We start from the raw sequence: 13497 nt of genomic DNA, 5'->3' as shown, positions 1-13497 counted from the left end.
GGATTTTTCTCATGCATCTTTTTCTTGTCTTTAGCTTTTCCCTTGTGTTGTTGCCCAACCTGTACCTGTTTAGCTTAATAAGAAGCAAAGCCCCTTCCACTCTTTATGGAGATAACATTTGCCTTTGGTTTGAAGATGAAGGCGAGACCCCTTCCACACCTTCTGGAGATAATACCTTCCTGGTAGCTACAAAAAGTTTCCTAGTGCCTCTCTCATATGTCACAAACACTGGCACTCCCACAGTTTCAATCTCTTGGAACTTTTTCTGTCCTAAAGGTCCACCTTCTTTTTGAGGCACTAATGAAAATACTTGAGGGATTTTGAACATTTCATGAGAAATGAAGGTCTCCCATGGTATGTTAAGTATGTTCAGCTGATGTAAAACAATGATTTTAATCACAGAGAAGTGGTAGATGCTGGGGGTATGATTTCTTCTTTACAACGAGTGCCATCTTCTAAATGTTTCTGAATATGAAGTAGGGGATATTCATCATTCTCACCCTAGTGAAATGCATCAGCAATCTAATGTGGTAGGCATACAGTCTGGATAACCTACCTTCAAAAGTAAAGTACCTGATGATGATCTTCATTAATGGAGCAAACATGTCCTCCAAGAATTTAAAGGGGAATACTCTGCTGAGTTTGTTATGATATTTAGCCTTAATGTAAGGTTCATAGTACTCCCTATCAATGTACTGACCTTTGTTCCACTTTTCACCCACATTTGGAATACTTGTAGCCTCTAAAATGACAGTTGGTGACAAAGTGAATGTAACCCCAGCAAGGTTTACCTCATCGTTGTCCAAGTGTGTCACAAACAACCTTGCTAATTCATGATGAGTTTCCACCATTTCACAAAAACTGAAACATGATTGATGTCTGAAACAAGAAATGGAAAATGGGAAGTCTTGCAGCTCCCTCAAATGGTGGGCTCCTCTCTGATATGTTTTCCTCCCTTATGAGGCCTTCTGCCCTGAGTGTCTCTCTCCCTGGAACTGTCACTATGTGTTTCTTCCTCTGTTTCATACTCACTGTCCCTCTCCATTGTTGTACAGTTGTTTGTCTTTATGGTAAATTAAGAGTGGTGGATTGGAGAATGAAGGTATGATGAGTATGAAGAGATTTAAATAAGAAAACAGGTGAGGATAAACTAGAATGGGAAAGGGATGTAGGGAATGAGTAGGGTTAGTGAATAGCGTAGGGTTTGGGAGTATTGTAGGGTTTGAGGTATATGTATAGGGTTTGGGATGTAGGGAAAATTTTTAGGGAGGGAATTATGTATGGGAGGATGAGTTTTAGGGAAACAGTAAAAGATAATATGGGACATCAGTAATGACTGTATTTTTTATAATATATGAGATAGTTTAGTGACAATTAGGGTTTGATGTTTTGAAGGGACAACACAACTCAAAACCATTGCAACAATTCTTTTTAGCAAGAGTAGTGATGTTACTTACTTGCAATGAAGGAATTTGGGAGTTTTGAGGCGATTTGATGAATTTTGCAACTGTTTGTAGCCCAACTGCCAGGTGCGTAGCAACTTCCCCAGGTGCGTAGCACAGCTCCTATGCATAGCGCCAGTTCAAAATAACACAGTGGAGAAAACCCAGGTGTTTAGCGCCACTCTTGTGCGTAGCGCCACGGAATTTTCTCCAAAACACAGCGATTCCCCTCCCTTTGCTCAATAACACCTTAAAATCGTGTTTTTGCTCATGAAACTCAATTCAAGCAATGAAATAACTTGAGAGAGAAATGACCTTTATATGGCTTGGGCACTTTTGATTTTTCACTTTTCAAAACCCACTTTATAATGTCTCTTGGCTTTTTCAAATACTCTGTTTTTTGGATGCTTGACTTTTTGTTGGAAATAGGTAAACTGATGCTTGATGATCTTTTGCTTTTGCAGTGGCATGTATTTGGAAATATCAGCAGGTGACCAGGAGCAGCATGAGACCATTAATTACATATGAGAAATGATAAAATTACATGAAATTACAAATAAAAAAAACCAATGCTCTATTTTCACCTCAAACTGGTTTTGAGGTGAAAAACTTATTAAATTTACAAATTATGAAATTAAAAGTTTCCTAATGATTATTGTCTTCCTCATGTGTCTGTTGACCATTATTAATCAATGGTTACTGAAAATTTGACATGGTGAAACCCTAATACCTAATGAGACTATAACCCTAAGACCTAAGTCCTATTTAATGAAATAAACTAAAAATGAACCTGGACTTGAACCATTGACTGAATCTCATGCAAAGAGGTCAGCAGATATGTGTCATGAGGGAAAAAACTGGAATGTATCCTACCATTAGCTGATCCATGACCTAATGGAATGAAACTCATTGAGAATGGGACTCCTAATATGAATGCAAAAGAGTGAATTTTGATCACTGATGGCAGTGTGAAGACACTAACACTAACAGGATGTGGTGGAGGTGCTCTTCCCAACTCTGGCTGAAGATCAAGATGTCATCCAATTATACCACTACAAATGAGTAGGTGAATAGCCGCAAGATGTCATCCATTAGCCTGATGAAGGTTGCAGGAGAATTCGTCAATCCAAAAGGCATAACCAACCATTTGAAAAGGCCCTCCTTGGCTTTAAAGGCAGTCTTCCACACATCAGAGGGTTCGATTGGTACCTAGTGATATCCTGACTTCATATCGATCTTGCTGAAATATTTTGCCCCCTTTAGTTGGTCCAGGAGGTTATCAATCCGCGGGATCGGGTACCTATTACGAACAGTGATCTTGTTCAGTGCCCAATAGTCAATACAGAGTCTCCAAGTCCCATCCTTCTTCTGTACCAACACGATCGGGCTCCCACAGGGCGATGAACTCGGACGGATGTGACCTTTCCGCAACAACTCCTGAATCTACCTCTTCATTTCATCGTTCTCCATAACAGAGCGCTGATAGATTAGCCCTTTGGGCAGCGGCGCACCTGGGATCAGATCGGTGGAGTGCTTGACCTGACAGTGCAGAGGAACCCCTGCCGAGGAGGTGAAGATGTCCTCGTACTCCTACACGACCTTGTCCATCTATAGTTGTCATGTGGAGGGGCCCTGTCTGGAGGTTGTGGCCACCATATTCTTCTTTCCTTGATGGTGTATCATCTGGAAAACAAATTTCCCGATTTTGTAAATGAGCTTACTACATTGTTTTGCAGTAACGAAAGAGATGGCGGTAGGCGGTGCTACCTCCAGTATCCTGTACAACTTATTTCCCAATGTAACAATAACAGCACGGGACCTTGATTCATACACATCATGTCACTTCCACAAGTATGGTTTTCCTAATAATATATCACAAACTTCAAGGGGAGCAATGTCACACAATACCTCATCTGTGAAGGGCTTGATGTTGTATGGAACACTGCTGGCTCACGCGAAGATCTCGTCCTTGGTGAAGCCACCTGATGGTGTATGGTTCCGGATGTGCTATGGTCGGTAAGCCCAACCGCTTCACGACCTCTGCCAAAATGAGGTTCTTTTGGATCCCGCTGTCGACAATGAACTATAGCGGGGAGCCCTTTACCCACATTTGGGAGTGGAAGAGATGCTCCTCCTCCTTTTGATCTTCGGGTTCCTCCTTCTGTATCTTTGTGCTGGCACTGGTGGCATTGGGCTCCACATCGATAATCTGCTTCCCTTTGTCATTCCCCTTGTCAGGTTCCTACTTAGAGTCAGAACATGCATCTGATTCTGAAACCTTTAGCTCGGCCACCAGTGACTGCTTGGCCCAACACTCACTTATGTTGTGAGTGGAGCTCTTATGGAACTCACACCACTTTCCCGTGTCCTTTTTCAACTTCATAGCGTTGTTCTTTGCTTGTAGCTTTAGAGGGTTGTCTTGGGCTGTCCCGCCTTGGCTTTTTCCTTTGTACTGCAGTTTGGGGGCACCTTTCCCTTGCTTCGAATTCGCAGATCCAAAGGCTCGCTTCTTCTGTTTAAACTCTTCCTCGACCTTGATGGCATATCGGTATGCCGTGCCGAGTGAGGGGATGTTCAGGAATTCTATTTCTTCTTGGATGTACTTGTGAAGGTAGCCGCAGTATTTAAGTACCAAATGCTGCTCCAAATCTTTGATACCCAACTTTGTGCGAAGGGTATGGAAAATATTGGTAAACGCTGGCATGTCTTGGTCCCTTCCTTGCTGCAGTGTGGTCCACTTTATGTATTAATCCTCATAGCTTCCGACAGGGTAGTACTACTCCTTGATGGCATCCAGGAATGAATCCCAAGTGGGTGTAGCTGAAAATAGTGAGCCTGTACTTTCATCCTTCAGCTCACAGTAGGTTTCCCACCAGTCCTTGACGTGGGGGGCTGCTTTGAGAAGAGCGAAAATAATCTTTTCCCGACTGGAAAAATCATGAACAAAAAAATAACCCTCTAGCAGATTTAACCATTTATCTACGGCATCTGCATCTATTTAACCCTCGAAGATGGGAATTTCCAAATTAACTTGTACCTTAAAGGGCATGGCGTTTCTAAAGGAGCTGCTAGAAGCTGATGCGTCGCCTCTAAGTAGCCGCTGAAGGATTTGGGAAAAGTTGTCCATCATCGCGTTCCTTTGTCGCTCGAGGGCTTCCTCAAGAAATATTTTGAAAGGATCTCCTGCCCCCTCATCTTTCTTTTCATCCGCCATGGGAGGTCGTCGGGATTTGCGAGGCTGGTCTTGCAAAGGTTCGACCAGTTCAAGCCCTAACTCCTTATATCCCGACCTCGTTGGGGACATGCTCTGATATCACTGATCCGGATTTAAACATGAACGCAACAAATTACAAAGATAACCATAAACACAGAGATGTAGCAAAAATAATACTTCATTTCATTAATGTAAAATACTGAAATATGCTTACAAACATAAATGGAAATAAACCAACTAGGGCGATGGTAGCTTATCTCTGAGAAGAGATGTCGCGGCTACATGCTTCTGAACTCTATTACAATGAGGCTCGAAGGCCTATTTATTGTTGAGAAACAATGGAAAACCCTAAACATCCAAAAACCTAACCCTAGAAGATGAAACGCCAAATTGTGGGCCCCGTTTGGGTAAATTGGTACATCAACTTCCCGAGGTCGTAACTTTGGCATATGATCTTCGTTTGATGCGCACAATATCTCGTTAGAAAGATCTATCTAAGAACTACAACTTTGGGAAGAGAAACATGGTCCATGGACATGGACCATGTTGCTCCCAGTTTTCCAAAAAAACATTGTTTAGGGCCTCAAAACAGCTATGGAAGTTCAGGACCCGAAAAACTGCTAAAAATAGTAAGTTGTGCTACAATTAAGGAAACTGAAAATGCTGAGAGAAACAATGGTGGGGGTCCAAGTGGATTTGGAAGGTGGACACAAATTTCCACGTGGATCAAGATGTAAACAAACTGGATAAAAAGGGGAGTCGAGGACACAATTATACAACTAAGCTATGGTTTTTTAAACACCATCGTAAAAACTAGGATAGATGGTAGGACTCTTGTGTCACCACTCACCCTGCAACCACATAATACCTAACATAGCTCTCCTCCCTTTGCCGCTAAAAACATGTAGACAATTTCTTCTAGGTGGGGGGTAACTTAGGTAGGGATTTTGATAAGCTAACACATTGGAGGATGGGACAAAAAATTCCAAACACCATTCTCTCCAAATCATCCAAAGACACCATACAGGGGGCTTACAATAAATCTTCAAAGAGTATGACAAATTCACCATCAAAACCACAATGAGTGACCAAATATCAGGGCCTCCACATGCCTTGAAACAACAATGGCACAACTTTCCTTCCTTGTGCATTATAGACGCTAACATACCTGCGAGTAGTGAAATGTAATATACCAAAATCGAAATAGAGAATCAAAAGGATATCACCCATAGATTGGTGCATTTTCAGACTATGCATAGAAAGATCAAACCCACTATATTAGAAAATCAGTTGGTATGCCTTTGCCTTAATGTACTCAAACCCAAAACCAACATAGTTGTACCACTACCAAACTAGAAATGCACCTCATTTCTCCTTCTCTGCCCACACCAAGCTCTCCGGGAGGATAGGAGACAAGCCCCAAGCAAGAATGATGTCTATGTAACACACCATGAGGAAGGCCTTATTAACACCCTCCTTCACATTAGTTAAGACTCGATAATGAGGTGATGCGTCCACCACCTCCACTCTATAGTAGTTTCCTTAACCATATGACATCCCATTTAATGATAGGGTCCTAAAGACCATCAATGTCCATTAAAATTCCCATTGACCTGTTGCCACGTCCCCCGGTTCTTTAACCAAATGGGATGGAAATAGCTCACCCTCCCATATTTGTCTCGAGATTCACCCCATATAGGGCTAATCCATCATTTAGAGCTAGTAACCAGCATGCATCTATTAGGGGGCTTGTAGCATCTAACTCCAAGTAGATGGCAAAGAGGTAGATGACTCTTGGCATCCATAATTCACCGTCAAGTCTGCAATTTTATTTCCTATTTTGTGAACATGTAGAGGAATGAGCGTTGGAATGTCTATGGTAAGATAATCTACCTGTGTTAAGAGGGATTCCAAACACCATATTGAGGAAACCATGTGGACCTAAGTGCCATTTTGGATCTTCCGAGGCACATTTATAATGATTTGTGAGTCCCCCTCTACCATAATCTTGGTGTAACCTTGGGCATGCGTACCCTCCAAACCAATGCAAAGTACCATAAGTTCAAATACATTATTATTGCTAATGCATATCATTCTTGATTTTATGAAGAGAGGAATGCATCTATGATCTCTAATGATTCCACAATATCTAGTTGGATCTGTCCTTTCAAGGTCCCATAAAAATTTAGTTTAAGGAAAGTGGGTGGAGGAGGGGACTGAATTACAAGGCTAGAGAACAAAATTTAAGGGGGGTGAGGAGATCATCCATGGGGGTTGGGAAGGAAACCAATATGTTGAAAGCCTTGCCTCACTACCTAATGCTTGTTTGTCGTGAGAGGACCATGGAAGGGCAAGAATATATTCTTTGATATGATACGTAACGAAGTTCTAGATAAAATCTAAGGGAATAGAGGTTCCTTTGAAAATTATTCTATTTCACTCTTTCCATATCCCCAGAGAAGAAAACCTTACACCAAAGTCAAGATATGATTTAGAATTGGATTGGAGAAGGACTGAGAGCTCCAATTGGCCATTGAAATGAATATATTAAGCAGATTTGTATCCAATCTCATGAAGCGCTCATCTAATCAATTCCATAATCCCATAGATAAAGTTCAGTTGTGGAATAGATGTTCCAGTTTCTCTCAATTTAGGAGATAGAGAACACATCGGGGTGGACTTTGGAATTTGTTTTTCTAAACGTTTTCCCAAGATAAAGGATTCCCCTGAAACAAGAACCATAGGAAAGAAGATATTTTTGGACAAATTTTTTGTCTCCGTATCTTTTTCCATATCTCTTCTACTTTCATTTTTTTATGGCCTGCCTCTAGGTGGCAGGCTTCCTTGATATAAAAGAATATATTTCAATTGATATCTCCACTAGAGTTTTATCTTCTTCGTTTAAATATGGAATACGTCTATTTTGTAGGTTTCCCCAAAACTCTTGTCATGTTTTCCTATATGCTTTTGGATGCCAATTTTCTAGAGGTATCCATTTGCACCATTTCTTACATTGATCTCCCTCTACCCAGTAATCTTCTACTACGATTCTTCTTTGTTTTGACATTTGTTGACTGAATCTTTCCATCCTTGTTTGGTCTCCCAAATTTGTTAGTGTTGAAGGGGCTAAATGCACCGCTTACAGTTTGAGGGGGATCTCTCCAGTATGATGCCCCAACTAGGATTCACAGTGTTTGAGATGAGAGTCCCATCTAAATTTCTGGATTAGCTACCATCTTATGCTTTTGTGAAAGTTAGATTTTGGATGAATGAGATATGAAAGGGAAACCAAAATACATCCCTTGATGGAATGCAAGTGAAATCAACTTTATGAAAATACCTTAAATGATTTTATACAAAGAATGCCACAGTAGACTTATAATAAACATTCACCTCAAGGAAAGAGTGATAGCAGTCTCTAATTAAGATACATGATGGCTAAATTATACTAGTTATTAATTGTGAAACAAATTAGAATCAACAACCAACAAAAACACATGTGAAAATCAACAATAAATTCTTAGAAAGATGAGAGTTTTCAGTTAACAAAATAGTTCATTAACCTACCACAAATGTGCAATAACCAAATACTAATGAACAAAAATAAAGAACAGTCTTATAGTAGTCAATATCACATGATAAAAAATCTTTGTCGTGACCCTTTAGGCTTATGAGTATTAGAGATGAACATTAAATGTTAAATCACAAAGTATCTTCAAGAATCCCAATAGTGGGAGTGCATAAATCTGAAACTTAATCCTTAAGTTGGTTACAAGCTTATCCCTTTAAAAATCCTCTTTTTTACATAATTACATTAAAATCCAAAAAATAATAATTTTAATGAAATAAACACCTATCATGAGCCCAACTCCAAAATTGACAAGGTTTGCACTTGGATTTGTAACCCTTAGATCATATGAGTGTGCTAAGCCTTATAGTCTACTTCAATAAATAAAACTTTATTAGAGATCAACCGTTCATTAGTGACTTCTTATTCACATGTAGTTGACATCATTGTCTTTAGGTAAGCCTATATTTTTTGGAATAATGAATTGAGCATTGTGTGTAGCTTAGTGGGATCCACCAAGTGTTGTTCCAATGCATCTTTGGTTGGATTTGTATCTTTCTCTATGATCACTAGTTGTCATGCATGCATCATTTCTTGTACTTCATATTCAATTTTTAACTTGGGCCTCACCTCTACTTGGCCTCTGATGGAGACTAACTTATGAGCCTTTATTAGCCTCTCCATCATGATGTGGTGCTATTGATAGGTGCCCATAGTTTTCATCACATATTTTTTGAGATTTTCTTAATCTCAAATGAAAACTCTGATTTCAGGTTTATCTCTTTCCTAACTTAGTTCATCTTTTATTGGTAAATTATCTAGTGATTCGAGGTGTTTTGTACTCCATACATGCATTATATCGATGGTTGATAAGGTGTCCTTGAGCTACACACCTTTCCCTTTAACCACATTTTGAATAGATATGAGTATTGCACACATCTTCTAGATTTTACCAAGATCCTAGTATAGTTGATTTCACAATGTCTCCTAATGATTTATTCAGCTCTAATGTTGTGCTCTGATAATATTTGTTGTAAGAGCTTGAGGCCAATAAAGCTTGATTTTCCTTCTACTGCCTCTTGATTTCCTGATGCACTTTCTTCACGCTCTTATCTTTTTCTTTCACATTTTCAATTAAATATTCAATATTGTTTTCCATTGTTGAGGAGAAGGTTGTCCCTATTGAGACTATGGGTAATGTATTCTCTAAAGTATTATACACTATGTTTCTCTTTGTGGTCACCGAGATGGGTTTTTCTAGTTCTCAGGCCAAATACTTCTTCCTTTCTTCAACAATATGATTGGAGTTCCTGTCAAAACGAAAATTGGACAAGTTCATCACCTAAATATCATCACTCACAATGATTCTCATTTCCCCAATTGGAAAATGGCCTCCTGTTAATGGTGCGGAAACCAATGATGATGGATCAATATCCATGCTAGGAAAACCATCGTTGCCTACATTTTGTGCTTCTTGTCCTTGTTTCTCTTTCAGCCTTGCCTCATCCTAGGCTTGTTTCTCTAATATTTCACTTTCAAGCCACTCTTCTGCATGTCTTTTCTTCTCTTAGTCCACTTTCTACAACTTCTCTCTCAGCCTTTTCCCTTTGTCCTTCTTCCTCCTTTTATTTATTTTCTCTCTCTTTCTTTAACCTTAGATCTTATTTTAACTTATTTTCCTTTTCTTTCTTAACATCTTCTTTTCGTTCTCTTTCTATGCATCTTTATTATCTTTTGCATCCTTCTCTTTGGAATATTCTCCTAATGTAGTATTGGATCAATTCATGTTTCACAAGGCGTCTACAACATTATAGAATTTTATTTTTCCTCATCTTTCTTGGTTTGTGACGAGTACATATACTTTCACTTGCATTGGGAGCAATGTGATATGATCACATCCCTTGGGTCATATCTATGGAAGTCTATCTCTCCAAATTTGAAACGCTCTAGGTTTGCAGCTTCTGCCTCTACCTCTTTGAAATTATTTATATCATACATGCCTACATAAAATGGGTATGTAGGTCGTGGTGCCTTCTTCGACTGTGCTAGTATCCCACCAACTCTTGTGGTTGCATAATATGAAACCTCTTGCAAAAATACCTTATTGGTATGAAAAATGGGAGTTGTTGTAGTGGCTTCCATGACCCAAAAACAATTATGTACATTGATTCTCGTGAATTGAATCAGTCAACAACTTCTCATAATGTTTCTTTAGCCCAATGATATACAAGCTGAATCATGGTCAAATAGAATATGGAATAGTGGTGAGATGAAGCCCTCCACTATCCTTGTATATTATGTTGCATGTTGGATATCCCATAACTCCTTGCATTAAATGTGCAATAGTTGAATGTTTGGAATGAGATTCCATCTCCATTCCATCATCTTGACTGGCATCTAGCACATATGCCATCAAGTAGGTAAGAGGCCATTTAAAAATATGGTTGCTTCCCATCTGCTGGATTTTGAGCCTCTTTCACCTTGGCTCTACTCCCTCTACATCTTCTTAGATGGATGGAGAATATGGGGCTCATTGTTAGCTGCTCATGGCAGTGAGTCCTTAAGACATGTTGGAGCAGGTATGACTGATGTTGCAGGGATGTTTGCCTTATGTGGAGAGATCGACATCATGGACGATGATGATCTTGGTGGATGGCTACCGGGATGGGATTTTGTCGAGGACGACAACGATTTCAAGTGGAGGAGGATGTAAGGCCTTCGAGTTATTGATGCGATGGGCGACAGAAATTTTCCGTGCACGAAGGCGCGGTCGGGCGCGCGGGCACGCGAGCGCACACGAAACAACAATGCGACGTTTGTGCGAGCCAGATGCGATGATACCATGAAACGATGGAACGACACTTGGGTAAATGTGACTAAGTGTTGGATATATATAACGATGCGAAAGGAGACTTGTATCATGTGCAAGCCGACTTGGAAGGAGCCTCATGGGGGGCGCATTACATGTGGTTTGGGGGTCGGCCAAGGGGCTGCACACCCCATGTAAACAAGTTAAGAAGTGTATATATGAGTGATGTTGCAATTATTTTAGCCCATTTAAATATGACTCCATCATGGGCACATGTATGCATCAGTGGGACCCAACTTTCTTCGAAGAACTCCATTGTTACCTTGCCATATAACCTGCAGCAAACCAGTTGGTATGCTCTTCTAATGGATTTCATTTTATGTATTTTGACTACCTAGATTCTAAAGTTGTTGGAGTCTTGCCACCAACTCCTTAGGATATCTTTGTTGTTTAGATTCAACTTCATATACCAACCCACTGAAAAGGAAACCTGATGTTTAGGAATCATGTACTATTCATCTATCCATGGATAAGTGAGTGTAACAAGTTCATTACCATGGTTGTCACTGACAGCCATGTCTCTAGGATTAATGCATTTAACTATTGACTCTATAGCTTCCCCACATGAAACACTACTAGATGAGAGGCTACCTTATGCATCCATGGTGTTCTAACATTCTAATACACTTTGATTTCTTCCTCTCCATCATGTTATTCTCTCCTTGTGAACAGATGATAGATCTACGACCATTCTAGAGAGATTGATTTATTAATATAGCACTTTGTATCAACATATGTAGGCACTGAAGCAACGAGACTTTCTTCAAATTATTTCTCCACCTGTTATTTTCAAGGCCTTCTCTTTAAAGTGGCCATATCTTCAAATGAGTATATATTGAAGCATTGCAAATCAACTAAACCTCGAAGATCAAAGATATCCATTATGATAGATAGATTAGAAAGAAAAAGTGACTTGGTGTGCAGTGCAATTGAGGAGTGCAGTCGAAGGCTAGGAGATGCGTTGTGACACAAGGCAAGAGGCTATGCTGCTAAGAAAGATTGTGAAATGATATGATTTAGTAATGCATGATAGTGAAAATGTGTGGCAACTCAAATATGCAGTGTATAACAAAATAATATCGCATACTGAGTAAAGCAATTGTGTCAAAGCGCAACACTTAAGCTTATTCTAATAAACCAATATGTGATACAATGCAAAGGTCAGTTACGGTGTGATTAGATATTGCATCGCAAATTTTCAATGTATGATGTGTAAAGGAATTGTTGTCGCAACGCAATACTTAAATTTAGGCTTCTAAATGAAAGCATGACGCAATGACGAGAGATGTGATGATTTTTATCAAAGAACAATTGGTTATGCAATGTAATAATACATAGGAGTGGTGTGAAATGTGATGTGATGGCAAAGTGTCAAGCAGAGAAATGGATGTGCGAAAAATGGGTAACAAACACAAATTAGTAACAAATAATGAATGCGGGTAGAGGACGTGCAATACATACATGCAACATGTTGTGAGCATTATAAATCCAAGAGGGAGAGTGCAATTTCGGACGACAAGGATGCAGTATGAAATCACGCAGCGCAATTAAGTAAAGGAGGCCTATGATAAGTAGCACAATGAAAAATGAAATGGGGAGGAGGAATATATACAGAATTTCCACCATGGGAGGCGCATTGAATGCACATTTATTGTGACATTGCAAAAAAAATTGTGAAAAAGGAATTGCATGAAAAGTTGTGATGTGTTGAACTGCGGGGATGAGATGCACTAAGCATTTGTGATGTGCCCTTCAAATTTTCAAGTTTCCTAACTTAAAAAATTTCCATCTATTATAGTTCAAGGGTATGAAGAATGTTCTTAGGTTATAGGTTGCATAGATGTCTCAGATTTTGCAATGAGGGTACCTTGAATTGGGTTTGTAACCAAAATTTAGTGTTGTTGTAGTTGCTACAACAATTGGAGAACCACTGGTAGAACCTTAGCATCTTTGGTTTAGTCTTTATTTATGATAGAGATTAACACGTTTTGGGAAGTATTGATTTGATTGTATGGGTACCATTTGTTTACTTGTTTGATCTTGGTTAGATATTTTTCATCTATCTGCAAACAATATTGGTCTTGGAACATAACACACTGATTTCAACAAAAGTTAAACACCAAAAGATTTGATGGGAAATAGAGATATTATGCAAGTGAGTTTAAAATTCTTGGAATTAAATGAATAATATGAGTCTATAGTGTTTCTCCATTGCCAGTGAGTATACATAGCCTCTACAGAGTCACTCAAGGAATACAAGCATTTCTTTGATGCCAACAAGTGTTCATAGCCTTTATGAAGTGGCTTACATCACCCTTTTGTGTGAGAAGCCTTTCTCATGCCTTTACCATTTATTGATTTTCTTAGTATGCAATTTACAATTATTATTTTTAAGGCATTTGAC

The sequence above is a fragment of the Pinus tabuliformis genome, chromosome J, assembly GCF_031772625.1.
Source record: "Pinus tabuliformis cultivar Carrire ecotype Pingquan chromosome J, CPIR1, whole genome shotgun sequence".
NCBI lineage: Eukaryota > Viridiplantae > Streptophyta > Pinopsida > Pinales > Pinaceae > Pinus > Pinus tabuliformis.
The sequence above is the reverse complement of the archived record's forward strand: the minus strand, read 5'-3'. Positions refer to the sequence as shown.